The sequence below is a fragment of the Tenrec ecaudatus genome, chromosome 2 (assembly GCF_050624435.1).
Source record: "Tenrec ecaudatus isolate mTenEca1 chromosome 2, mTenEca1.hap1, whole genome shotgun sequence".
Taxonomy (NCBI): Eukaryota; Metazoa; Chordata; class Mammalia; order Afrosoricida; family Tenrecidae; genus Tenrec; species Tenrec ecaudatus.
The window spans coordinates 250395831-250423346 of NC_134531.1; the positions used below are offsets into that span (position 1 = coordinate 250395831).

The 27516-nt window shown below is 43.7% G+C and overlaps 1 protein-coding gene and 1 pseudogene across 1 annotated transcript in view; one reads left to right on the forward strand and one right to left on the reverse strand.

Annotated features, from left to right (window-relative positions):
* CMSS1 (cms1 ribosomal small subunit homolog) overlaps positions 1-27516 on the reverse strand; it is a 452794-nt gene that overhangs the window by 141825 nt on the left and 283453 nt on the right. The gene's annotated exons all lie outside the window — the stretch shown is intronic.
* On the forward strand, positions 10851-12252 carry LOC142441417 (zinc finger and BTB domain-containing protein 2 pseudogene; annotated as a pseudogene).

The window sequence follows — 27516 nt, forward strand, 5'->3', positions numbered from 1 at the left end:
AGCCATGGATTGGCAGCAACTGACAGCACTAACAATTCAGCTCTATTAAACTAAGGCATGATTCTTTAAAAGCTGTTTTCTGCTGAATGAGGGGTTAACCTATAAAATATGAAGGAAAAGGTTCATGACACTATTCCATAAAGCTTTGATTTCGGTTAGTTCATCGCTTGTATAAAAATTAATCAAACTAAAGAAGAACTTTAATGTTGAAGAAGTCAGCTAATAATCATTGAGTAGGCAAAACAACAAATGCGAAACCAAGTAACTTCACTGGATGGTTTAGCTTGTGGATGTGTGTATGGAAGCATTAGGAAAAGGTCACTGAAGCCCAAGTAAGAAAATAATAGGATAAATGCAATAAAGGGAAGTGCAGTAATATGAGATTCTTGTAGCAGACTTGTCTAGAGATCTTGTGTTAACTACATTAAATACATTTTAATCTGGGTTACTTTCTCTCATGGAAATGACCAGTATTTTCTTTTTATAAATCATTTTATTGGGGTGGGGTGGGGTATTACGGCTCTTATAACAATCCATACATCAATTTTATCAAGCACATTTGTACAAATGTTGCCATCATCCTTTTCAAAAACATTTTCTTTCTACTTCAGCCCTTGGTATCAGCTCTTTTTTCCTCTCCCTGACCACCCTCCCCACCTCATGAATTCTTGATAAATGATAAATTATTATTTTCATATCTTACACCATCCACAGTCTCCCTTCACCCACATTTCTGTTGTTTGGCCCCTTGGGTGTGTGTGTATTATACTTCGATGATTGCGATTGGTTCCTCCATTCTCCCTGCCACCTTCCCCCTACCCTCATGGTATCACTACTTCCATTATTGCTCCTGAGGGGTTCATCTGTCCTGGATTCTGTGTGTCGAGAACTCTTAGCTGTACCACTGCACAAACTCTGGTCTAGCTGGATTTGTGGATTTGTAAGGTAAAACTGGGGTCATGATATTTGGGGGAGGAAGCTTTAAAGAGCTACAAGAATGTTGGGTTTTTCATTGGTGCTGTATTGAACCCTAGCTGGCTTCTCTCTTCCTTGTGACCCTTATGAGAGGATGTCCGATTGTCTACAGATGGGCTTTGGGTTCCTACTCTGGCCTCCCTCATTTGCATCAATATGTTTGTTTTAGGTCTTCGGATGCCTGTTATCTGATCCTGTCGCTACTTCATGACCACAGAGACTGGTGTGCTTCTTCCATGTGGGCTTGTTGCTTCTCAGCTAGATGGCCGCTTGTTTTATTTCAAGCCTTTAAAATCCCAGATGCTATATCTTCTAATAGCTGGGCACCATCAGCATTCTTAACCACATTGGCACATGCACCAATATTTTTAAAATTCATTTTATCGAGTGCTTGTACAACTCTTATTACAATCCATACATATATCCCTGGTGTCAAGCCCATTTGTACATTTGTTGCCCTCATCATTCTCAAATATTTGCTTTCTACTTCAGCCTTTAGTATCAGATTCTCATTTTCCCCCTTATTCCTCGCTCCCCTTCCTCATGAACACTTGATAATTTATAAATTATTATTATTTTGTCATACTGTTCAACGTCTCCCTTCACCCACTTTTCTGTTGTCAGTCCCCCAGGGAGGAAGTCACATGTAGATCCTTGTAATCAGTTCCCCCTTTCTACCCCACCCTCCTTCCACCCTCCCAATATCCACACTCTCAGCACTGGTCCTAAAGGGATCATCTGTCCTGGATTCCCTGTATTTCTAGTGCTTATCTGTACCAGTGTACATCCTCTGGTCTAGCCGAATTTGTAAGGTAGAATTGGGTTCATAATAGTGGGGGTGAGGGTAGGGGGAGAGGAAACATTTAAGAACTAGAGGAAAGTTGTTGCTTACACTGCACCCTGACTGGTTCATCTCCTCCCAGTGACCCTTCTGTAAGGATATGTCCAGTTGCCCACAGATGGGCTTTGGGTCCCCAATCTGCACTCCCCCTCATTCACAATGATTTGATTTTTTTTTTCCTTTGATGCCTGATACCTGATACCATCGTCCCTGTGGGCTCTCTTGCTTCTGAGCTAGATTGCCGCTTGTTTACATTCAAGTCTTTAAGACCCTAGACCAGGGGTCCTCAAATTTTTTAAACAGTTCACAGTCCCTCAGGCCCTTTGGAGGGTCGACTATAGTTTAAAAACAAAACAAAACTATGAACAAATTTCTATGCACACTGCACATATTTTATTTTGAAGTAAAAAAACAAATGGGGGCAAAACCACCCAGAGGGCCACATGTGGCCCGCGGGCCATAGTTTGAGGACACCTGCTATACGCTGTATCTTTTGATAGCTGAGCTACATCAGCTTTCTTCACCATATTTTCTTATACACCCACTTTGTCTTTAGCGATTGTGTCGGGAAGGTGAGCATCATGCAATGCTAGTTTAATAGGACAAAGTGTTCGTGTATTGAGGGAGTACTTGAGGGGAGGCCCAATGTCCATCTGCTACATTAATACTAAACCTATACATATACGCACAAACATCTATTTCCCCAGCATCACATATAAATATATTTACATATGTAAATGCATGTATTTAGACCTCTATAAATGACCTTTGCCTCCTAGTTCTTTCCTCTAATTCCTTGTACTTTCCTCTTGTCCCACTATCATGCTCAGCCTTCATTTGGGTTTCAGTAATGCCGCTCAGTTACATTGCCCTTGATCAATCCCTACCAGGCCTCTTACACCCTTCTTGCCACTGATTTTAGATTGCCTGTTGTTCTCTTGTCCCTGGGTTTGTTAACACCACTACCTTTCCCCCATCCCCCCCCAGAACCATGTCCCATTGTTTTCTCCTCCAGATTGTTTCTTATCTAGATAGACCTGCAGAGATAATAATATACACAAAAAATCAAGACAGAGCAAAACAAAGCAACAAAAGAAAACAAAACAACCACAAAAGCTAAAAAAAACTACTGATAAAAAAGGGAGAAAAGCCTGTAAATAGTTCAAGGTCTGTTTGTTGACCTTTAGGAATATTTTCTGGTTGAATCTGTTGGGGTACCATGCCCTAGGCCCAAAGTCTATTTTTGGTATTCCCTCGTGACTTCCTTGCTCTGCTACCCTTGCTGTTCTGTTTGCACACCCTTAGTATTTTGCCTTGGTGTGGTGGGGTCAGATCGGGTGCACTTCCCATGCTGTGTCTCCAGTGTTGTCCCCTATAGTGCTATGGGTCAGTGAGGGGAGTTGTGTCTTATACTGGGGCTGGCCCTATGGTCCTCTCTGTGCATTGGCTGCTCTGAGTGGGAATATCGTCCGCAAGGCTTGGTGGACCAAAATGTGCTCCACTCTTTCTTCCTCCCCTTTCATTTGCTCCTATGTGCTCTGATCAGACATGTCACTCTCCCTGAGCTGTTGCTTCAGTGCTGTCCTCTGAAGTAAATTCTTCTGGGGGGAGGGGCCGCTGTCCACATAGTTTGAATAGGGGCCAGCCCCTCAGACGTTTCTACTGGTTTTCTGCTTCATGCCGGTATGGGTACGTTCATGCGCCAATTTGTACTTCCGTGATCATGTTGGGAAGGTGAGCATCACAGAATGCTAGGTCATTAGAACAAAGTGTTCTTGCGTTGAGGGAGGACTTGAGTAGAGGCCCAATTATGACTTGCTATGCTGGCCTTCATAAAGCAGTGATAGGGAAGCTTTCATATTTCATCCAAAATTCATTTCTCTCCCAGCAAACCTAACCCGTTGCTCTAGGGTCGATTGTGACGCATGCAAGCTGCACCACAAGGATTTCCACAAGGGCTTTCATCTTTAGGGAAGCAGACTACTACGTCTTTCTCCAGTGCAGTGGCTGGCCTCAAAGTGCTGGCCTTTCAGTTCGCGTTGACAACAGAGCACTTAATCACGGTGCCACCAGGGCTCCTAAATCCCACTTAGAGTAAGCAAAACCATGTAGGCACTTCTGAGATGATAATATGAGCCAACTGCAAAGTGCATTTTCATTTATAAAAGGATATTTTAGAAACACATCTAAGTGGACAAAGTAAGGTCCACCTATATGCTGGTGTTTATACATAGTGATTACGTATTTTAGAGATTATGATTACAGGGCCAAATCCCTTGTCTACATAGAGTAAAATCACAGAAGTTCCTGTTTATGAAGGAACTCTGAGGCCATAAGGGTCTTGCTTCCCCAAATGCCTTTCAATTATCAGTAGCTGCTCCCTTTAAGCAAACCCCTGAGTCTGTGAAAGGCTTTCCTCATACTCTTGAGTTTCTCTATATTCCTCAACCCCCCCAAACCAAACCCACTGCCACGAAGACCACTCCAACTCAGATGGCAAATCATTATAGAGGCACATAGACTCACCTTTCTTCCAAGAAGGGGCTGTGGGTTTGAACTACTGACCCTGCAGTTAACAACCCAATGCTTAACCCACAGCAACACCAAAGCTCCTTAGGCAACTCAAAGAGAACCCAAAAGGCACATTTGTAAGCACCTTTGATTAGATTTGATCTTTTGGCCCAACCTAACCAATTTTGTTTGTCTTAGCTTAAACGTATTTGTACACTTTTGAGTGTGTAACCTCAAATAACAAAAACAAATCCTCCCAAATCTATACCTATGAGGAGTAGGTGGCAAAGTGGTTATGTGTTGGGCTGCTGACCTCAAGGTCAGCATTTCTAACCACCATGCATTCTAATGGAGAAAGATTTGGCTTTCTACTCCCGGAAAGAGTTACAGCCTTGAAAACCCATGGGGAAGTTCTGCTCTATCCAACCCCACATGGTCATTAAGAGTTGGAATCGACTTGGTGGCAGTCAGTTTTTGTATCACGAGTAGTAAAAAAATAAAGAGCCCTGGTGGTGTAGTGGGTAAACGTTGGGCTGCGATCCATGTCGTCGGCTGTTTGAAGCCACCAGTAACTCTGCTTTCTACTCCTGTAAACTTTTGTTTGTTTGTTTGTTAGTTTTTTGTTTTTTTTAAACAATTTATTAGGGGCTCATACAACTCTTATCACAGTCCATACATATACATACATCAATTGTATAAAGTATATCTGTACATTCTTTTCCCTAATCATTTTCTTTTTTTTCTCCTCTTTTCTTTTTTTACATTTTATTAGGGACTCATACAACTCTTATCACAATCCATACATATACATACATCAGTTGTATAAAGCACATCCATACATTCCCTGCCCCAATCATTCTCAAAGCATTTGCTCTCCACTTAAGTCCTGTAAACTTTCACAGTCTCAGAAACTCATAAAGACTTTTAAAATGAGCCACTCAAAAGGCTGGTGTTACAACTACTCACACTTATGTTACAACTACTGACACATAAGTAAAGGTGGAGGCTTCTTTTACTGTAGGGCACATGCAGAATGTAGCTGTCTAGACATGCAGCAAACGAAGTAAGCAATGGGATAAAAGGTTTTCCTTTAAAATTGAATATCCTTCTGGGAGGAGGGAGAGGGGAAAAATGAGGAGCTGACGCCAGGGGCTTAGGTGGAGAGCAAATGTTTTGAGGATGAGGGCAATGAATGGACAAATGTGGTAAGAGTTGTATGAGCCCCTAATAAAACGATTTAAAAAAAAGAAAGTCGAAGCAAACATATAGTGTCTAAAAATGCAAAGCATTTTCTGAGAGCAAGGAACACTGTATTTCTTTGACTTGTAAACTGCACACATCATCTCCTTACTGCCACAGCTCCACATTTAATAAATTTTGAAATGGTTAAAAATTTTTTTGAATATCCTTTTGTGGAAGCCCTGATGGTGTAGGGGTTATCTCTTGGGTGAGAACTGGAAAGTCAGTACTTTGAAAACCTTGGCTGCTCCATGGGTGAAAGATGGGGATTTCGAGTTACAGTCTCTCCCCGCAGAATAATTTATTTCAGAGGACAGCACTGAAGCTGCAGCTCAGGGAGGGGGATATGTCTGATCAGAGCAGATGGGAGCAAATGAAGGGGGAGGAAGAGAGAGTGGTGCACATCCTGGCCGGCCCACCAGTCCTTGACAATGAGATTCCAGCTCAGAGAAGCCAATTCACAGAGAGGACCATATGGCCGGCCCCACTATGAGACACAACATTCCTCACCGACCCATAGTCCTACAGGGGACAAAACTAGAGACACAGCATGGGAATTGCGCCTGATTTGATCCCACCACAGCGAGGCAAAACACTAAAGGCGTGCAACAGAACAGCAAGGGGAACAGAGCAACAAAGTCTCCAGGGAATACCAAGAATAGACTTTGGGGCCAGGTCTTGGCACCCCATCAGACTCAATTGGAAAATACTCCTAAAGGCCAACAAACAGTCCTTGAACTAACTACAGGTTTTTGGTCATTGGCTTTTTGTTGTTTTCTTTTGTTGCCTTGTTTTGCTCTGTCTTGTTTTTGTGCATGATATTACCTCTGCAGGTCTGTCCAGGGGGACATGTGAGAGGGGGAGGTGGGGGGAAAGGAAGTGGTGTTGACAAACAAGAGATCCAAAGCAAGTGATCCAAATCGGTGGTGAGGAGGCTGTAGGAGGCCTAGTAGGGCGTGATCAAGGGTAATGTAACTTAGAGGGATTACAGAAAACCAATTGAGCATGATAGTAGGACAAGAGGAAAGTAAAAGGAAATAGAGGAAAGAACTAGAAGGCAAAGGGCATTTATAGAAGTCTAAATACATGTATTTACATATGTAAATATATTTATATGTGATGATGGGGAAATAGATCTATGTGCATATATGTATAGGTTTAGTGTTAAGGTAGCAGACGGACATTGGGCCGCCAATCAAGTACTCCTTCAATGCAAGAATACTTTGTTCTATTAAACTGGCATTTCATGATGCTCACCTTCCCAATGCAATCGCTGAAGACAAAGTGGGTGCATAAGCAAATGTGAAGAAACCTGGTGGTGCCCAGCTATCAAAAGATTTAGCATCTGGGGTCTTAAAAGCTTAAAGGTAAACAAGCAGCTATCTAACTCAAAAGCAACAAAGCCCACATGGAAGAAGCACACAAGTCTGCATGATCACAAGGTGCCAAAGGGATCAGTTATCAAACATCAAAGAACAAAAAATCATATCATTGTGAATAAGAGGAAACGCAGAGCGGAAACCCAAAACCCATCTGTAGGCAATTGGACATCACCTTATGGAAGGGTCACGGGGAGGAGATGAGCCAGTCAGGGTGCAGTGTAGCAACGATGAAACATACAACTTTCCTCTAGTTCCTAAATGCTTCCTCCCCCCCCCCACCCCCACTATCATGATCCCAATTCTACCTTGCAAGTCTGGCTAAACCAGAGGATGTACACTGGTACAGATAGGAACTGGAAACACAGGGAATCCAGGATGGATGATCCCTTTAGGGCCAGTGGTGTGAGTGGAGATACTGGGAGGGTGGAAGGAGGGTGTTGGAGAGGGGAACTGATTACAAGAAGCTACCTATAACCTCCTCCCTGGGGGACGGACAACAGAAAAGTGGGTGAAGGGAGATGTCAGACAGTGTAAGATATGACAAAATAATAATTTATAAATTATCAAGGATTCATGTGGTAGAGGTAAGCAGGGAGGGAGGGGATAAAATGAGGAGCTGATGCCAGGGGCTTACGTGGAGAGTGAATGTTTTGAGAATGATGAGGGCAATGAATGGACAAATGTGCTTGACACAATTGATGTATGTTTGGATTGTGATGTATTGTATGAGCCCAACAAAATGATTAAAATACATAAATAAATAAGAAAATACCATGGTTAAAAAAAAAACCACACCCCAAACCAAAAAAGGTCAATAATGACAATGCAATTATTGGCCAATGTCAAGGTCAGATACCTGGTCAGAAAGGCACAGGCATCACTCTGTCCCAAGGCAGATGCATAGACAGAATAACTGATACAATTGCTTATATGTGACAGGGGTGTAATGTGAGTTGGAGAGCAACCAATGAATGGGGGAGGGGTGAGGGAGCACTGCAACTGACTGTGATGATGTATACATAATTCTTTTCAAAAGAAATTTAACTATGGAAGTGTATAATATGTGAATATGATATCAAGAAATAAAAAAAGAGAAAGAATTACAGTTCCAAAACTCATGGACAGTTCTACTTTGTCCTATTGGGTTACTATGAGTCAGAATCAACTCGGTGGCAGGGAATTTAATTTTGATTTGGATCTTTCTCTTGGCTTGAAGATAGCAAAACGCCAAACTCAGCACCATTGAGTTGATGTCTACACATAGTGACCCTATTGGCCAGGGTAGAACTGCTCTGTGAGTTCCTGAGACTCGAACTATTAAAGAGAGTTCTTGGAAGGCCCTGAATTTCTCCCTTGGAGTGGCTGATGAGTTCAAACTGCTGACCTGTTGGATCACAGCCCAACAAAGAACCACCAAACTAGACCACCAAAGCTCCTGGCCCGAGGGTAGTAGAGTAACTAAAATCTTAATAAAAGCATTGCCATTATTTTATGAAAGGAATAAGACAGATTAACTATGACTTGGTGAAATGTTGTTTGTAAACCAGTCGTCAGCTTCAGGACCCATCATTTATCTTTTGAGAATTAGGCACACAACCTTAATGCTTTTAAGCAACTGCTACTGTGAAACTTCGATGACAAGATATCAGAGAACTGGAGATCTCCAAAACAATGTTAAAAAGTTAGAAGCATAACTCAGTTAAGACAGGTTATTCTGGTACTAGCTGTTTTGTGTTTAATGTGACAATAAATGTAAACCTCATATTTCAGAGGAGATAAAGAAGCCTGTCTCTAAGTAAATATTATTTGCTTCCTAACTTTCTGCTTTTAAAGGCATTAGTGATAAGAACAACCAAATCAGGGAGGGAAAAATACTCACAATGATGATAATTATGTAAAGCAATGGTTCTCAGAGTAGTCATTGTTCAGACTCACCAGAAGAGCTAGTTAACACATAAATTAAAGGGCCTCAGAGTTTCTAATTCATAAGGCCCAGGGATCACTCGTAAATTTGCATTTTTAACAAGTTCTAACACTATCTGATATAGTGCCTGAGGGCACTGAAAAGACCATTAGGAAAGAGCTGCTTCCTTAGAGTAGAGTGGGCCTTAAAGACATTAAAAGTCATTTATTTGCTGATGAGGTATGATTCAAAATGAAAAGAAACAGCTGCAAATATCCACTAATGAACAGAACATGGACTGTATAAAGCATGACTCCAGAAAAATTTAAAGTTGTAAAAATGTATAAAGATTTAATTAATAAATCCTAAGTATTAGTGAACTGAAATGGATTGCTATTAGACATTTTTTTATTCAGACAGTATGGTCTACTTTGCCACAAAGAAACAGAAAAACAAATCCAAACTCACTCCTACTGAGTCAATTCTGACTCATGGAAATCCTTTAGGGCAGGGGTAGAAGTGGCCCTGTAGGTTTCCAAGCTGGTAATTCTTTGTAGGAGTAGAAAGCCCCGTCTTTCTTCTGCGGAGCGACTAGTAGTTTAGACCTGCTGGCTTTATGGTTAGCAGCCCAACACGTAACCATTATGCTACCAGGACTCCACAACTAACTGGAAAAGATCCATGTTTGGGTCCATTCTAAAGAAAGGTAATCTAACAGAATGGGGGAAATATCAAGCAATACGGTTAACACAGAAGAAAATTTTGCTGATGATAAATGAAAAACAGCTGCAGCAGTACATCAACAAGGAACTATTTGAAACAGAGCCAGGTTCAGACAGGGATACTGAAAGAGTTATGTCACTGCTGACATCAGAAGCGCTCGGCCAAATGCAAAGAATACTGTAAGGATGTTTATAGCTATTTTATTGACCATGCAAAGGCATTTAACTGTGTGAATCATAACAAATTATGGATTACATTTTAAAGAATGAGAATTCCAGAACATGAAATGGTGCTCATGCAGAACCCGTACAAAGATTCAGAAGCAGTTGTTGGAATATAACAGGGGGTACTGAGTGGTTTAAAATCGGGAAAGGTATGATTAATGGTTGTATCTTTTCACCAAACTTACCCAACTTGTGTGCTAAACAAATAATCTGAGAAGCTGGGCTACATGAAAAAGAATGCAACATCAGAATTTGAGGAAGATTTATTAGCAAACTACAATATGGAGATGACACAACCTTGCTTACTGATATCAATAGGACTTGAAACTTTACTGATAGAGATCAGAGACTACAGTCTTCCATATGGATTACACCTCAACATAAGAGAAACAAAAAATCCTCACAATTTGACTTATTAGCAATGTGGTAAATGGAGAAAATATTGACGTTTTCAAGGATTTAACTTCATTTAGATCTATCGGGGAGGGGAGTGGCTGCGGGGAGGAGGGCGGCAGGGGCTCTTGCCATCACTGCTCTGGCCGCCTCTCCCCACGGGAACTGCTCTCTGCCTCTTCACCCTAGTAGCTCCGCTCATGGCTCAGGACAGAAACAGTCACGGGCTCGACGGAGGCGGCGGCAGCAGGAGCAGGAGCAGTGCAAGGCAGAGGCAGCAGCACCGCCGACAGAGCAAAGAAAATTGAAGATTCAAGGAAGCAATTAGTCTAGTGGGCTAATGGATCACACAAACCTCAGCCTCTACAAATCCTGAGACCAGAAGAACTAGATGATGCCCGGCTACCACGGAGGACTGCTGTAAACAAGATCATGTCCGAAGTCCTGGGGCAGAGTGAGAGAAACATGCAAAACAAAACTCAAAATCACCAAGTAGCCCAGCCAGACTGGTCAGATACAGGACGGTGGAACTCTCGAGACTATTGCTCTTCGCCACCTTTCCCAGCACCTGGAACTGAACTCACCACCGGGACTCGGTTTTCAGCCCAAGAACAGACATGTCTAAAGGGGAGCAATAACACTAGGGAGAATTTTTTTTAATGCATTTGGCTAACCACGGACTTATTCTACTGCAACAGTCAAATGTGCAGCAAGAATTTGGTGTGGCTGCAAGGTTGCAAGGCACACAAATCAGTTCTTGCTTCATTCCCCAATTACTTTAAGATGTTGTTTGTCCACCAGACAAACGAGTGCCTCTGCCTGAAGCCCACGGACATCCAGTCTGACATCTTCAGCTATCTGCTGCAGTGCGCCTGGAGCAGGGCATCCAGCTCCAGCACGCCTAGCCACTCACCCAGGAAGCCAGCCTCGCCAGCCAGGGTGCCTTCACGCACCCCGACCAGGTGTTCCCACTCGCCTCCTCCTTGTACTGCAACCGGATTGCCGACCATCAGCTGAGACAGGCCAGCAAGATCCCTCTGCTGATACCCGAGAAGCTGGGGCAGGAGCCTCGGGCTCCCCCACCCAGGGTGAGCCAGGAGCCCAGCTCACCCCGAACCCGCCCCAGGTAAGCCAAACCAATTGACCCCCTTGGATCTGCTGCAGACCTCCCTGTCTCCAGAACTCGCTCCACTCCCATTCTGCCCCCGTCCCCCAGGGAGGAATCCAACCTAGAGGCCTCTCCTTGGAGGAGCAAACCGCCCTGCTGACCTTCACCCACGTCAAGCAGAGCATCAGGAAGTGCAACTGGAGCTTCCCCAAGGACGACACCTGCCACCTGTGCGGGAGGCCTGCAGGAGCACCTCCAGATACACTCCAGGGTGCCCTTCACAGCCAGCCAGCCAGAGGGCGGCCACGTGCCCGGGGCCCTGTGCACGGACGCCCCCGACCTGGGCAAGGGCACAGCCACGGCATGATCAACGACACGGAGCTGCAGCCCGTGTCCAACTCACCGCTCATCGACTGGCAGCAGCAGTCAAAGACGCAGCCTCCCTCAGACAATGCCAACATGGACAACACTGAGCGGGAGGTGAAGCGGGACAAGTAAGAGTGCACCATCTACAGGCTCAAGTTCACCCAGAAGAGCCACTGGTGGGAGCACACGGACAGCCACACGGGGAAGCTGTTCAAGTGCAGCACTGGAGACTAGAGCTTCTGAAGGGGTAACCAGGTGGCACGGCACGTGTGCCTCAGCCACAGCTCGGACACGGACACCATGGCGGACAAGCAGACGCTGGAACTGTGCACACTCAAGGAGGGCAGTTAGATGGATAACATGCTGGTGCAGACCAACAAGCCCTACAAATGCAACCTGCGCAACAAAACCACCCCCACGCCCAGCGAGGGGGTCAAGCACACACGCCAAAACCAGGACTCAGACGTGTTCGCCCTGGACGAGGGCCACTCCGTTCTCCTGGGCAGTGGGGACTCGGAAGTGACAGAACCTGACCACCTGTGTTAGCGTCCACCAAAAAGGAACAGCAAACAGTGTTACTGGACTGAAGGTGACGGGCCTTTTAAAGAAAAACTGTTGTTTTTACCGACACTATGGTTCTCCATGGCAGGAGTCAAATGGGTCTAGACCCCTTCTTTTTCCTTATCCCTTCTCTCCCGCCCCCCAACTCCCCCAGCCCCACCTCGGGAAAGGCTTTGTGCATCATAGACCTGAAATATAATCTACTTTACACACAGGTGATATTGGAATGACTGAAAACAAAGAGAGCAAAGTTGTCACTTTGAGGACTAAGGTGTGCCTGACTGACCCAAGCATGGCATTTTCAGTTGTTTCATATGCAAGGGAAAGTTGGACAATGAGTGAGGAAGACCAAAGAAGGTATTTATTTGGATTATAGTGCTGGGGAAGCATAGTGAATAAAACATGGACTGCCAGAAATACAAATCTGTCTTAGAAGAATTACAGCCTCAATGCTCCTTAGAAAACAGGATGTTGAGACTTCCTCTCCTAGGCTGTGGTCATGGTATCAGGAGTAGCCTGTCTCTAAAGGACATTACGTGTGGTCAAGGGGTGGGGGATTGAAGAAGAAGAGTATTCACAACGAGATAGATGGATTGACACAGAGGCTACACCAGGGAGCTCAAATGTAGCACTGACTATGAGGATGGCACAGGGCTCTGCAGTGCTTTATTCTATTGCTGTGAGATGGAACCAGCTCAATGCTAACTAACAATAGCAAATTCCCTGCTGCTGCTGCTGCTGCTGAAAACAGCCCTACTTTGAGAATTGCTCATTTAAACATTCGTTTGACAATTAACCAGCTGGTCAAAATGGGGGAAGGAGAGGATGGGGGGTAAGCAGTTACGTATATACTCGAATATAAGCTGACCCGAGTATAAGTCGAGGTACCTAATTATTACCTGGGAAACCAGAAAAACTGATTGACTCGAGTATAAGCCTAGGGTGGAAAATGCAGAAGCTATTGGTGAGTTCCAATAATCAAAACAAATGAAAATTACTAAAAATTGAGACATCAGTGGGGTAATGTATTTAAAAATTTATTTTAAATAAAAAACATAAATAATAGGACAAGTCATTTAACATTAGTAGACCAGCAGAGTAAGTGGAAAACAGGTTCAACAAAAACAATAAGGTATCAAACAATGATACCTTAAGATACTATTCCCTGAGCTCAATCAGCAACCAAGCTAAAATGCAGAGTTAAAATCCTTCAAAACTGAATTCCTCATCATCATCCGTATCCCAATGCAGAGCTTCAACTGGTGTGAGGTCATCATAGACGCTGTCCTCACTGAGATCGCCGTCATCACCATCACTGCTGTCATTTTCATACAAAGCACAGTATTCACTGCCATCCATAGCATTACTAATACTACATTTCTGGAAGGCACGTCGCACCATGTCTTCTGGAATGTCTTCCCATGCATCTCGAACCCACTTTGCTGTTAAGTCTATGTCAGGCTTCATGAGATTTCCTCCTTTAGTTAGTTGAACAGATGACATCCATTCATGCCACATCCTTTGCACACAGTCTTTAAAAGGCTTATTCAAGGATACATCCAGAGGCTGCAGTACAGATGTAAGCCAGCCTGGAATAATGGCTAACGTAACTTTACTAGATTTTGCCAATTTTTTTTTATATCATCTGATAGATAGGTGGGTTCTCAACATATCCCAAACACATAACAATGGCTTTTTCTTTAAGGCTGCTCCTGGTCGTCGGTTCCAAATTTCTTCCAGTCATTTTTTTGTTCCGTCTTCATCCATCCAGTCTTTAACATGTGCATGCACAGTGATTCTTGGTGGGAAATTGATCTTTTTTGGCAAGGTCTTTCTTTTAAAAATAATTACAGGACGCAGCTTAGTTCTATTAGCCACACATGATAGAACAACTGTAAAGTGTTTTTTTTTTTCATTTCCTGTGGTTTTGAGAAAAATGTTTTTTTCTCCTAAACTTGCCACGGTTCTGTTGTTTGGAAGATCAAAAGTCATGGCAGTCTCATCCATATTCCCAATATCTGCCAGGTCATAATTATAAATCCTTCTTTGTTTTATAATAAATGACTGGAATGCCATAAATTTTTCTTCAAGGTCTTGTGGCAATTTTGGGGAAATCTTTGTTCCTTGTCTGAAACATAGTAGGCCAAACCTATTCATAAATTGGGTACACCATCCTGCTGACGCAGCAAACTTTTCAATACCTGGTGCTTTATGTTTGTCATCCTTAGCCATTTGAAGAGCATGTATGTGGATTCCCATGAGTGTTATGCAGTAAACATTTTGACGACACTCCATAACCCATTTATGCAATTTGCTCTCTAGAACCCCATAAAAAGACGTAAAACCACACAAGTCAGCCTTCATTTTCCGCCACTCCCTCACTTGCTTTTCATCAACACAGAATTCCCTACTTGCAATACTGTTATTGCTCTCTTCTGCTCTTGACACAACCATCATTTTGAAACCAGCCTCATATGACCGGTGTTTTGGTTTTGGTTCAAGAGTATCCATTTCTAATAGGATAAAAAAACAAGACTTTGAAAAAGAACTTTCATGGTAATGGCCCCCTCACCCCCGCCTGGCGATGTGTTAGCTGGGAGGAGGGGGGAGTCTGTGCGGGGGGGCGATGCGGGATGTGAATTAACACAGAGACCAGAGGGGAGAGACGGAGCGCAGCTACAAACATATCCTTACCAGTTCAGTTGCCGGTGTAAGTGAATCACTACGGGTCCTTCTGCGAATTGGAGCCGTCCACGTGATAGGACAGCTCTGATTGGTTAGATGTGAGTAAATAAACATTTAAAGCCCTGCAGTGTCAGCAGGACTTTGAATGAACAGCAGAGAAATGGCAATCACCCGCGAGAGAAAGGGAGCTCGTCCCGTTATCTTGGGAGGGCCCAAGCGAGATGTTACACCTCGCTGGGGCACCACTGACCTGTGTATAAGCCGAACCCCAGTTTTTCAGCACATTTTTTTTGTGCTGAAAAACTTGGCTTATACATGAGTATATACGGCATATACTTAAACCCATGCATGGTTGCATGGTCACAAAAACTACCTAGCTAAATCTTTTATGCTCAGTAACCTGGAGAGTCTACATTAAAGCACTGAGTAAAAACTTTCTTTGAATCACCATTTTTTAGACACTTCAGACTTTGTGTGGTACTGATGACTACCAACACATTTGACCATGCACAATAAAACCCCATACATAATTTTTAATAGTTTTAAATTGCTGCTAAAGGCTGGGATAACACATCATCATAATTTCATAAGTACAGCTAGTGAAACGTATACATTCCAAATTACTAGATTAAACTTGAATGTTTCTAAACATTAAACAAAACCACAAGGGCAAGCGCTCTCCAATTAGTCTTCTTTGGAAACCACAAGCAGGCTAATTCTACAGATTCTGGAATGTACAATAAGTCAGTCTCACAAAATAAACTCCAGGGGTGAATTATATCTCTTCAAACTAGGTGGTGTCTTAAATCAACAAAGATAATGAGTCTTTGACTATCATGCTGACTAGCAGATTCTGTGACATTTATAGACCTCACAGAAACAGAAACATGCAACAATAAATTTAAGCAGAGGTAGTTAAAAAATGGGTGTGTCTATAAAATCTCTCTAAAAAAATTTTGCTGTAACTTGACTATAAACCCAAAAATGTCTACCCTGGGGTGCCCTGTTTCCCACAGTTACATTTTTTTTAACAGAATTATGAAGATCATGCTGAGACTTTGGGCCTGCAAAGCTAGATTATCCCTTAGCTAGAAAGTAGGGGCTGTCTTCTCTGAGAAAGTCAATGGAGATGAATAACTTCTCACTGGTAGAAAAGAATTAAAAACCATTACCTAACTGCCAGTGTGACTGTCATATTAATAAAATCAAACTTAATTGAAGTGTACTTCAGGCAAGCTGCAGTCAGGGTACAGAGGTCCAGTGACAAGGAGATTTCAGCCTTAAACCCAGTAATCTTAAAGAAAAGAAACAAGCAGTTATTCTCTAATCTATTCACAAAAAGCTCTTTGTGCATAAATATACATGGAAGATGATGATGTTGTTAGGCAAGTCAGTTCCGACTTATAGTAACCCTTTGGTTAACAGAATTCTATGTATAACTGATCCTCTTCCATATTTGCAATTATTGTCATGTTTGAAGCCATTGTTGTAGCCATTGTGCCAATACATCTCATGGAGATTCTTCCTTTTTGTCCTGCTGCCCCTGCACTTTACAAGCATGATGTCCTTCTCTAGGGACTAGGCTCTCCTGATAATGTAACCAAAGTAAGAGATATTAAATCTAGTCATCCTGACTTCAAAGGCACATTTTGGCTATACTTCTTCCACGAAAGACTTGTTAGTTCTTTTGGCAATGCATGATACTTTCAATATTCTTCTTAACAGCATTATCAAATGTCTCCATTCTTGTGCATTGTGGAAGATAAGGGTGCTAAGTCATCAAACTCTTCTAAGAGAGTCAAGATTAAAGGCCCTAAGGACATGACACCAGGCTTTCAAAGATACAGTGAGGCTTCCAGGGATATCTACTATATAATAATAAATTTCAATATAAATCTTTTTTATATGGAAGGTGATTCACTACTCTCTATTTTTATTGCTGATTAAAAAAGAAGGAAAGCCTTTCTTAATTGTATCAAGAGGGATTGACATTAGGTTAATCCATAGATGGAAAATTACAAAAACAAAAACAGAACAAAAAGTCAGACTATAAAATTGTACTAGAAAGTCTTCATCTCTTGAAAATTCTGTGGCCGGAAGGACTAGGTGGGGAGGTGAAGTGAAATTACTTGGTGTAGCTCTTTTATCCATAGTGTTGTTTTTTTAAATCGTCCCCAAAGACTGTGGGGAACCATAAGGTATAGACGGTTATTAACTGGTCAGTTTGGTCACCCTGCTGGGTATACAATCGAGCTATCACAGATGCACAGGGAGGAATCCCAGGACCATCAAAGAAGTAGTGCTGCCAGTGGAACAGGCATGAGAGCCCTGCCTGAAGTGGTGGAGGGCCCCAGAGGCTGTAGCACTGAGATTGTAAAACAGAGCCAAGGAGAAGCATCTCGTCTGTGGGCAGGTTAGAACGAGGCAGAGGCCAAGGGACCACATGGTTTTATAGATCACAACGAGAAACATGCCTGCCAGCATGGCTGATCAAAGGCCCTGTGGACAAAAGAACCAAATCCCTAACCTTTGGTAGCCTGTCAGATTCCCTCATAAGTCCTAAAATCACCAGTCTTGTTCTCTGAGTTCTAGGTGGCTCTAGGGCAACAAATTCCCCAACCCGGTAGAGAAGTACAGTGTCCCGAGAAGAATGGGTAGTGTCAGGGTAGGGACAGAAGAAAGGAGGGTAGTCTGTCTGATCTCCGCCTCTAAGGAATCATTTCGAGCAGATGGAGAGTTGGCTTCTCCTTGCTCCTTCTATAGCCAGACGTGGCCCCGAACCATTGGAGACAGGCTTATGGCTGTGTCTAAAGTCCTGAAATCCTTTCCTAAATTTAAAGGCCATTTCAACCAAATACAAAGCCAAAGCCAAACCCCACGCCATTGTTGTCGAGTAGATTCTGATAGAGAGTGAGAGCCTAGAGCTGCTCCACGACGTTTCCAAGGCTGCAAGTCTTTACAGAAGTGGGTTGGCATTTCTTTAGCCTAGGCAGTGGTTGCTGGGCTCCAACCAGTGACCTTTTGTTTAGTATTGGAGTCCTTTCACCACTGCACCACTGAGGCACTTAAAGACCACAGAGCCCCATCAAAAGAGGCAGCAGGAACATCAGCACTACTGATGGACAGGGCCCAGACCATCACCTTCTGCACACATGCTGTTCAATGGACATTTACTGAATAAATAAAGAAGGCCAGAAATATGTGACTTGCCTTTCTAAGGGAGTCCGTAAACCAATTTATATTCTAAATGCACACTTTAGGAGAACAGTATGAGCCAATTTAAAATATATTTCTTTGGTAACCATGGCTAGAAAACACATACACACACACACACACACACACACACACACACATCTATCTCCAAATAGGAGTCAACACAGAAAAATCAGCCCATGCCTTTTTGGGTAATAGCTAACTGGTGAAAAAAAATGAGAACATCCCATATCTAGTCTCAGAAAGCTTCCAGCTCCAATCCAAACAAAGAATTACTTTAGTCCAAGAAATGACAAAACCTCAAATTATTTCATGAACCCAAACACAACCTCCCTGCCCAGCCGCCCCCAACAGTTTCTTGGCCGTGTCGGAACATGACAAGGCATCAGTTTCAGTGCTCCTGGCATCAGTAGGAAGGATTTCTCAAGATACGATCCCATGGTCACCTCTATCTGTACTACCGAGGGTACCACTCTACATGCAGATTCCTGGGTGCCACCTCTTGCTTTAGAATTGGAGTGATCCAAGGGTCCTCAGGAATCTGCTTGGTAACACATTTATCAGGTGCTAGAATGTTCTTGCAATTCTAAGAAACGCACTTTAAATGAGTAGTCCAGGCAGGGATCACAGGAAAAGCTCTAGGGATATATACATACTATAGATGTCCTCTAAGCTAGCTTGTGGTGCCGTGGTTAAGAGGTTGGCTGTGACCTGCAAGGTCAGCACCTCGAAACCACCAGCCGCTCAGAGAGAGAAAGCCCAGGACTTCTACTTCCGTAAAGTTACAGCCTCAGAAACCCACAGAAGCAGTCCTACTCTGTCCTGTAAGGTTGCTATGAGTCCGCATTGACTCCATGGCAGTGAGTGAGTGAGTGAATGCATGAAGCTAGCCTATGAGGAGAGCTCTGAGAGAGTTAAGAATAGAGGCAGGCTTATTTCAACAGAATTAAATTTGTTTAGAAGAGGCTGTAGAAGACTCTAAGTTGAGACCGTGTTAAACTGGTATTGCATTTCATTTCTCCTATGGTGCATTTTGAATGGCTTCATCCATTCACCTTAAGTTCCAACATGCCATGATAACAATGGACAGAGATAATATACCATATCTGGGCTAATTATAATTTAACACCAAGAAAACAATAACCCTGAATCTTTTTATTTTATTCCCACATGAGTTATTAAATACTGGGAACATATTTTTAGGATAACATATAAATAGGCACACTGAAAGTGTAAAATGCTGGTGAGCCCCCAAATCAGGGATTTACTCTGGTATTAATTTTTGTTGTTAAATGTAAATATAGGTATCTAATGTTTGGGGTATTGACAGCAAATAAAATAAAATAATGGAATCTTATGGTGAAAAACAATCCAGAAGGATTTTAAAGATGGTCCTGATTGCACACCCTTAGAAAAAATTTAAATAACCAGATGCGATGTCTGTTCTATATCTCAAAGTGCAATAAGCAGGTGATGTTTGCTATACCTCATAAAATTAAAAATAACTTTTATTTTGCTAACATGATAAAATACTCTTGATTTTCCATAAACTACAAATTATATCTTTCATCAGGTGGTAACCATTCCAATTACTTCAATGAAACCAAGGGCATAAAGAACCCCACATGTGGGGGCAGTGGGAGGGAGAGACGGGGAGAAAGAGAGAGCCCATCACAGGATGGATATATAGCCTGCCCCCTCGGGGGGGACAAATAACAGAAATGTGGGTGAAGGGAGGCAATGGGCAGTGTAAGACATGAAATAATGACAATAATACATAGCTGATCAAGGATTCACGAGGGTGGAAGAGTGGGGAAGAAGGGGAAAAACGAGGAGCTGATATCAAGGGTCCAAGTAGAAAGAAAACGTCTCGGAAATGTTGACGGCTTGTCATAAGATTTCTGAAAGCCCATCAGTAAAATGAGTTTTTTAAAAAGAGCTCCACATAGTAAAAAAATGCCCATTAACCATCTGAGAGTGTTATCAAAACAGTACCTGATAACAGTATTTTTTTAAGTCAGCTCTAAGCTATAAAGAGGATAAGTCCATATCACTCATGCAATTAAGAATATCTTAGTTTCGGCCATTATACACTCTGCTTAAGCGCCAGCATGAATTTTTACCATTTCTTGTTAGGATCAAGGAATCCATTGCATTGTGTTAGTTACGTTCTAGGTTAATGATTATGTTAGCTTTGGGGGAGGGGGGAGGCTATCTTATTCTGCCACTGGGAAGGCTATTCCTGTTCCATTCACGTAATTCACCCTTTTCTTAAATACGCTCGGCTGCACATTAACTTTTTGTGCTCTGAACTCCTTGAAGACTGGATCTACCCATGCACACTCTAGAAGCTAAACACTTCCTTGTTGATGAACTGTTTTTATGTTTTCACACTGGTTCCTGAACTGAAACTGAGTGTACACATTTCTGTTTCTCAGAGGGAAAAACAAGGGGAGAGAGATTTGAGTCTACCTCTCAAGAACACAGTGCACACCTCCCCGTGTGGGCCCTCACTTGGATCCAGGCTGAGAGGATTTCTGCATGGTGGTGTGCTGCAATTTGCACAAAACCTATGAACAATGTTTTATGGTCTTTGCATGTCAAGTAAGCTTTATCCCAGCTCCCACCCTTTCACAAAGGATGCAGAATTCAAAATGCAGCTCTGTGACCTGAGGAGACCTGATCTGACTCTGTAAACAACTTTATGCAAGTGTTCCTTGGCCAGTGTTGTATGACATGGCGTCTTTAACCAAATGAGAGCTTTGATTTCTCATGTGGGTTCCGGGGAAGAAGCATCTGTTTGAACTGGAATTTTAAATCAGTCTTAGTCTGTATTATATCCTGGACGAGTCAGGACACAGTGTCAGAAAAGAAAAGAAAACAGAGCCACAACAGCCCAGCTGTGCCTCACTACTACCCAGGCCACACATGTCATCTCATCAATCATGTTGTTAATTCATAGCTTGAAAACTTGAGGAGAGTAACATTAATAAGTTGTTGAGATGGCTGGAAATTTGGAAATGGTAGGAGCAACCAAGGTGATAAGAAGGGATCTGTGGAGCCTAGAAACAGGGGTGGCCGAGGACATCAAGAGTTCAGTGTGGTAAAATACAATGAAGTACAGCCTCTAGGAAACACTGACTCAGAAGGGGACACTCAGTGGTGGATGAAACCTCGAGCGTAATCCAGACGCAACTGAGTGGCTACTGGGACCCACAGAGCAGGCATGATTCTGCAAAGTGGCTGATCTAGCTTAGGATGCCCACTGTGTGGAGCTGCCGGCCGCAAGGTCTTGGCACCTGCTGGTGGGAGTGCAAAGGGTGAGCAAAAGCAACCCAGCCCCTGTACCCAGGAGTGCCAGCACCTGCATCTCAGCTTGGGAATGAACAATTCTTTCAGCGAGATGAAGGCACCTAAGAACTTTAAATGGATTTAAAAAAACCAGGGCTCGGCACATGATAAAAGATGAAAGAGATGAAATACAAGTCTGCTGAGCAATGGCAAAAAGGTACTTGACACTGGTTGAAATTATTATTTATATTTTAAGTGGTTTTTTTTCCGGCCAAGATAAACAAATACATTTCTTCCTTATACGTATGGCAGATGAAAAAGTGAATTGACAGAAATCCTCAATCCTGCGCTGTCATGTCCGTTGACAGAAGACTCGGGATCACAGAATTGAGAGACCATCCAGTTTGGGGGTATTCAGAGTGATGTCTCAGAGACACCTGACTCAGAATCAACAAAAGATTTTGTTAAAAACGAAGCTGTCTCAGAGTCAGCTTGGTTCTTCCTCAAAGAGAATACTGAGCAGCACATGGAGTTCAAGTGCCTCGTTTTATACACGAGGAACCTGGGGTCCAGAGAAAGCAACAGCCAAGGCCAGGCACCCATAAATGCCGACATGAAGCTCTCTTCAATTCTATAAATCGGTCTTATAGATTAGGTACTCCGTAACGATGCAATTTCTAAAAGGTTCCTTCATACTTTAGTAGTTGTTTCATTAAATCTTCTGTCATAAAGGAGAAAACGGGAAAGAAATAAAAGGAGGGGAAATTGAGTAGAAAGGAGAAAACGCAGATAAGCCAGGAAGACAAGAAATGACTGACTGGCCTAGGCTTCCAAACCACACCTGCTGCTGTTGAGTTGGTTTGGACTCATAGGGATCCTACAGAGCAGCGCTGCCCACACAGCGTTCCCAAGGCTGAGCTCTGCTTGGGAGGAGAGTGCCGTGGATTTCTCCCACAGAGCAGCTGCTGGGCTCAAACCACTTTTAACCACTGTCCCACCAGGGCTCATTTAGCCTCTGGTTAGGAGAAAAAGATATTTGTGTGGATAAAGTTAAGCTACAGCCTGGACAGAAAGGTCCTTTAAAACCACTCCATTGACCCCACTCCCTAAACCATACATGGACAAACACTGACCTCGAAAGAAAGCCAGGGCTTGGCTTAATCCCATGAGTCTTCGTCATGCTCCTCTTTGGAAAGTGAACGCATACAAGGAAGAGAAGGTGGAGAAGGAACCAGCTATGGTTCTTCTTAACACCTAAGCTTCTCGAAAAAGGCAGGCTCTTAACTGTTGGCTTTTCCAGGGTGATGGGCCCAGGGACAGAATGCAGACCGTGGAAAGGTTCCTGCCGCACCATTTCTGCGGTGTGTGCTCGGCAGTTCTTCCACCTCCTTAGGGCGTGGTGCAGTGGCTAACGTGCTCAGCCACTAACGAAAAGGTCGCAGTTCAAAACCGGCAGGTAGTCCGTGGGAGAAAATGTGCTTCCCGACAGACTCCTAGTCTTGGAAAGCCTACAGGCCATTCTCCTCTGGGCTATAGAGTCCTCCCTGCGAGAAGTGACTGACAGGAGAGCTGCGGGGTGAAGAACAATCCGGGTTTGTCCACCAGGCAAACCCAAACCAAACAGAGCTCACATGAATCAATACAACATAGACAAAAAACATCGATTAAAAAGTTACAGTAGCTTTCTATAAGCACAGCTTCATGAAAAATTATTATAAAATGAAATGTTAGACATGCACTAAAAATAACGAGACCAAAAGTAAAAAGAAAGAATGAAGAGCTATTGGGGACCCAACTTCAAATGAAAAATTAATTCCCCAAAGCGGAGTTTTTACTAGCTTTCAGAAAGGGATAGCTCATTTTATTGGGATTTGCCAAATGTGTAGAACAGATTCACCACGGGTTTCTGGAAAATGGTAAAAGGACTTCAGGGAAGCAGCAGCAGAAAGATCGGCACTACATTTCCCTGGGGAAGAGGCCCTTGGAAAAGAGACTACCAAAGGCTTAGAGTCAAAGGAAGGAAGTCCTTCATTTCTTCTTCTTTTTTTAATGAAGTCCTAACACTGGCATCTTGTTTGTTCCCAGGTGACAGGGAACCCATTCAGTAGCAGAAGTTTTTGTCTAGGGCTTCAAAGGTGCCTGGGGATGAGGGAAGGGCAGCAAAGAACCCCCCCTGCCCCCCCTCAGGCACGTGCCTCCACAGCCTGCCAGCTTCCCTGTGACTTAAAGCTCTGGCACTCCGCTGCAGAGCAGCTCAGATTCTTCTTTAATGAAAACAGCATATCAGCTACTTTCGAGGTTACGACATACGTAAACAGGATCTGCCTCACTTTTTCCAGTTGTGGGGTAGGCAAGGGGAAAAAAAGCCCCCACAAACGTTTTCTTGCATTTAACTGTGGAAGACCTTGCTGTCCGGGCATGAAGGAGAAGCCCAGGGTCCTTAGGAAGGGCGTGGGAATGCACCCCCTTTTCTGTGCCACAGAGCTGCAGTGGGCAATCAAAAGGGAGGCAGGGAATGCTGAGGTCCAGGGCCTTAAAGGGGAAAGGACACAAGCTTAAGAAGATTTAGAAGTGGGAGGAAAGGGCTCTTTCACAAAGTCTTTCCGGTGGCAAAACCTAGAGGGGTGAAATGGAAGGTTTTGCCCAGTGTGCACCCTGCTCTTGGCTTCAAAGGCTGAAATGCATATTGACTGGCACCTTCCTAAGGAAAGCAGAAGGCAACTTTCCAGGACTCTTTGAGGGACAGAATGTACTCTCTGGAGCCTTGGGCCAAGCTTTTTATGTGGCTTTGTACTCAAGATGTGAAGGGTAAACCTCAACCTTTCCATTTCCCATGCATCCCTCCACACCATACTCTGGTCCTTATCCCCTTTCCCCAAAAATTTCCAATGAATTTGTTGGCAAAAGTTAACTTCATTTGTATTTTGGTACCTGTGACGTGAAAAGCTTGCTTCATTTTGCTATAAGCCAGAGGTCAACAAGCTTTTCGGCAAAGGGTTGATAATTACTTTTTAAATCATTTTATTGGGGGCTCGTACAATTCTTATCACTATCCATACATACATACATACACTGTGTCAAGCGCAAATGTACATTTGTTGCCATCATCATTCTCAAAACATTTGCCTTCTACTTGAGCCCTTAATATCGACTGCTTGTTTTCCCCCTCCTTCCCCACTGCCCCCTACCTCATGAACCCTTCATAACTCATAAATTATTATTATTTTGTCCTATGTTACACTGTCCGACGTCTCTCCCCCCTTCCCCCCACCCTCTTCCCTGCTGTCCATCCCTCAGGGAGGAGGCTATACGTAGATTCTTGTAATCAGTTCCCCTTTTCTACTCCACATTCCCTCCACGCATCGCCACTCTCAACACTGTTCCTGAAGGATTCAATCTGTCCTGGTTTCCCTGTGTTTCCAGTTGCTATCTGTACCAATGTACATCCTCTGGTCTAGCCAGATTTGTAAGGTAGAATTGGGATCATGATGGAGGAGGGGAGGAAGTATTTAAGAACTAGAGGGAAGTTATATGTTTCATTGTTGCTACCCTGCACCCTGACTGGCTCATCTCCCGACAATCCTTCATCAAAGGGGTGTCCCGGTTGGCTACCATTGGGCTTTGAGTCTCTACTCTGTACTCATCCACATTTACAATGATATGATTTTTTGTTCCTTGATGCTTGATACCTGATCCCTTCAACAGCTCGTGGTCACACAGGCTGGTGTGTTTCTTCCATGTGGGCTTTGTTGCTTCTGAATTAGATGGCCACTTGTTTATCTTAGCGCCTCCAAGACCCCAGACGCTATATCTTTTGATAGACGCCAGGCACCATTAGCTTTCTTCACCACATTTACTTATGCACATATTTGTCTTCAGTGATCGTATCAGGAAGGTGGGTATCCACCTATATGATTTTTAGTTCTTTGATCCTTGATAACTGGTCCCTTCTACACCTCGTGGGCATACAGGCTGGTGTGCTTCTTCCATGTGGGCTTTGATGCTTCTCAGCTAGATGGCCGCTTGTTTACCTTCAAGCCGGTAAGGCCCCAGACTCTAGATGATGACAATTATTTTAGGCAGAACTCAGCTCTCCACTGTCGTAGGGAAGTAGCCATAGTTAATATTTGGCTTCTAGGCCACAGTGTGCAATGGGTGGCTGTCAGTTCTGCTATTCTCAAAGAGGGTTCTTAAAAGGTGCTGGGAAAAGAAAAGGAACATAATGGCTTCTAATACTGAGAATATTTACATGAAATAACTCTGCTCTGCTGCTGAGATGAAGCAAGACAGGTTTGAATTAGTGAATAGGAAAATACTGTGAAAGATGCTATTCAAACGTATGCTATCGTTGTATTTGTCTCACCCTCAGACTCACCCAAAGCAGTCGCAGTGGTTACTCATTATGGCAAGGTTGGCATTGACAACTGAGAGGAAATAGGGCAAGCAGTTTATCAAGGGATAAGACGGTTCTTTTTCCAACTGAAGTGGCTCATGGGTTCTTAGGCTTTAAGAACCTTCATGCTCTTGCAAGTTATCCAAAATAAACGACTACACATCATCAACGGGGACCAGGGGGTGGAGGTCCTCACCACTTCTGTCCAGCACCTAATCGTGTATTTCAGCGGGAATGACTTTCTACACAGGTAGGAGGGAGTGAGGCCGCCAGCTCTCAGCCAAAGCTGAGCCAAAGGAAATCTCAGAGCTGTGCTCAAGTTTGAGTCTCGATTTAGATAGGCAAGATTGAAAAGTCAAAATGCAGGGACCCAAGTGGGAGAGGTGGTCAGCGGATCCACACACACACACACACACACACACACACACACACACACACACACACACTCACACAGCCCCAAACCCCTGTCCCCCATAAAGTCTATGCACATTCCATTCCCAGCCAAATAATCAATGGTGTGGGAAGAAAAAGCAGATCCGCTGTCATCGAGTTGATTCCGACTCACAGTGACCTTGTATGTCGAAATAAAATTGCTCCCTGGGGTTTCCGAAACTGGAAATCTTCACAGGAGCCAACAGCCTTATTGGGATTTGAATAAGACAGGGGTAATGTACTAGGCCAACAGGGCTCATTAATAGCGTGGGGAGATAGCTCTGAATTCTAGTGGCTAAGACCAAAACCCAAATCAAACTCACTGCCATTGGGTCCATGCCAATTCATAGTGACCTTATAGGGCATGGCAGAACTGGCCCTGAGCGAGTCTGAGACCGTGCCTCTACAGGAGTAGAGCCCTCTCCTTCTCCCAGAGTGGCTGGTGGTTTGTAACTGCTGACCTAGCGCTCTCAGCCCAACTCATAAACAACTATTGCTGCCAGGGCTTCTACGGCTGTGACCAGTGGAACGCCAATTCAGAGTTTATTGTCCAGAGCTCTGTCCTAAACTATGGTCCATGCAAAACTCAAGAGGGTGCTGGGTTCAATGTACTCATCTGGAAGCCCGGCAGGCTTAGGTCATCTGATGCAATAATTTTATTGTGATGTGTATTGATTAGCTTCCCACAGGTAACAGTGGCCCAATGAATATCTAGCAGTAAGAATTCAGTGTAGTTCATTTTAAGTCTGAGGTTCAGGGTATCAAATTATAAAAATGTCATTAGCGGATGTGGTAAAATCCCGAGCCTACCTGCTTGATAGGACACTGGTGCACAGCTGCAAATAACACAGCAGTGAGTACAGAGTGCCAACCTTCAAAGATTTAATCTCCTCTCCAGGTTCAAAGTTGTCATAGAGACTTCCTTCATGAGGAAACCAAGAGCCAGTGGCAGCTCACAGGAAGGGGAGCAGAAGAGGACAAGATGCCCTGGTGTTAGAAGGGAAGGCTAGCTGGGGGTGGGGGTTCATCTGGAGAGGAATCCTGTGGGTCCCATCTGGAGGAGCACAAGGGCATGGTTCCAGCCAGGACCCTCACAATTACCTCCATCGTTGGTTCCAGAACAGCAAAGATGAAGCTTGGCTCTGATGGAACCAGGGCTATAGAGAACCCTTGAGTTTTTCCTGAACTCCCTCCAGTCCCTTTTGCACGACCTTGTTCAAGGAGGCTTTGTAAGCAAGGCTACTGGGGAAAAGGAAACACATCTCTGGTGCCTGCC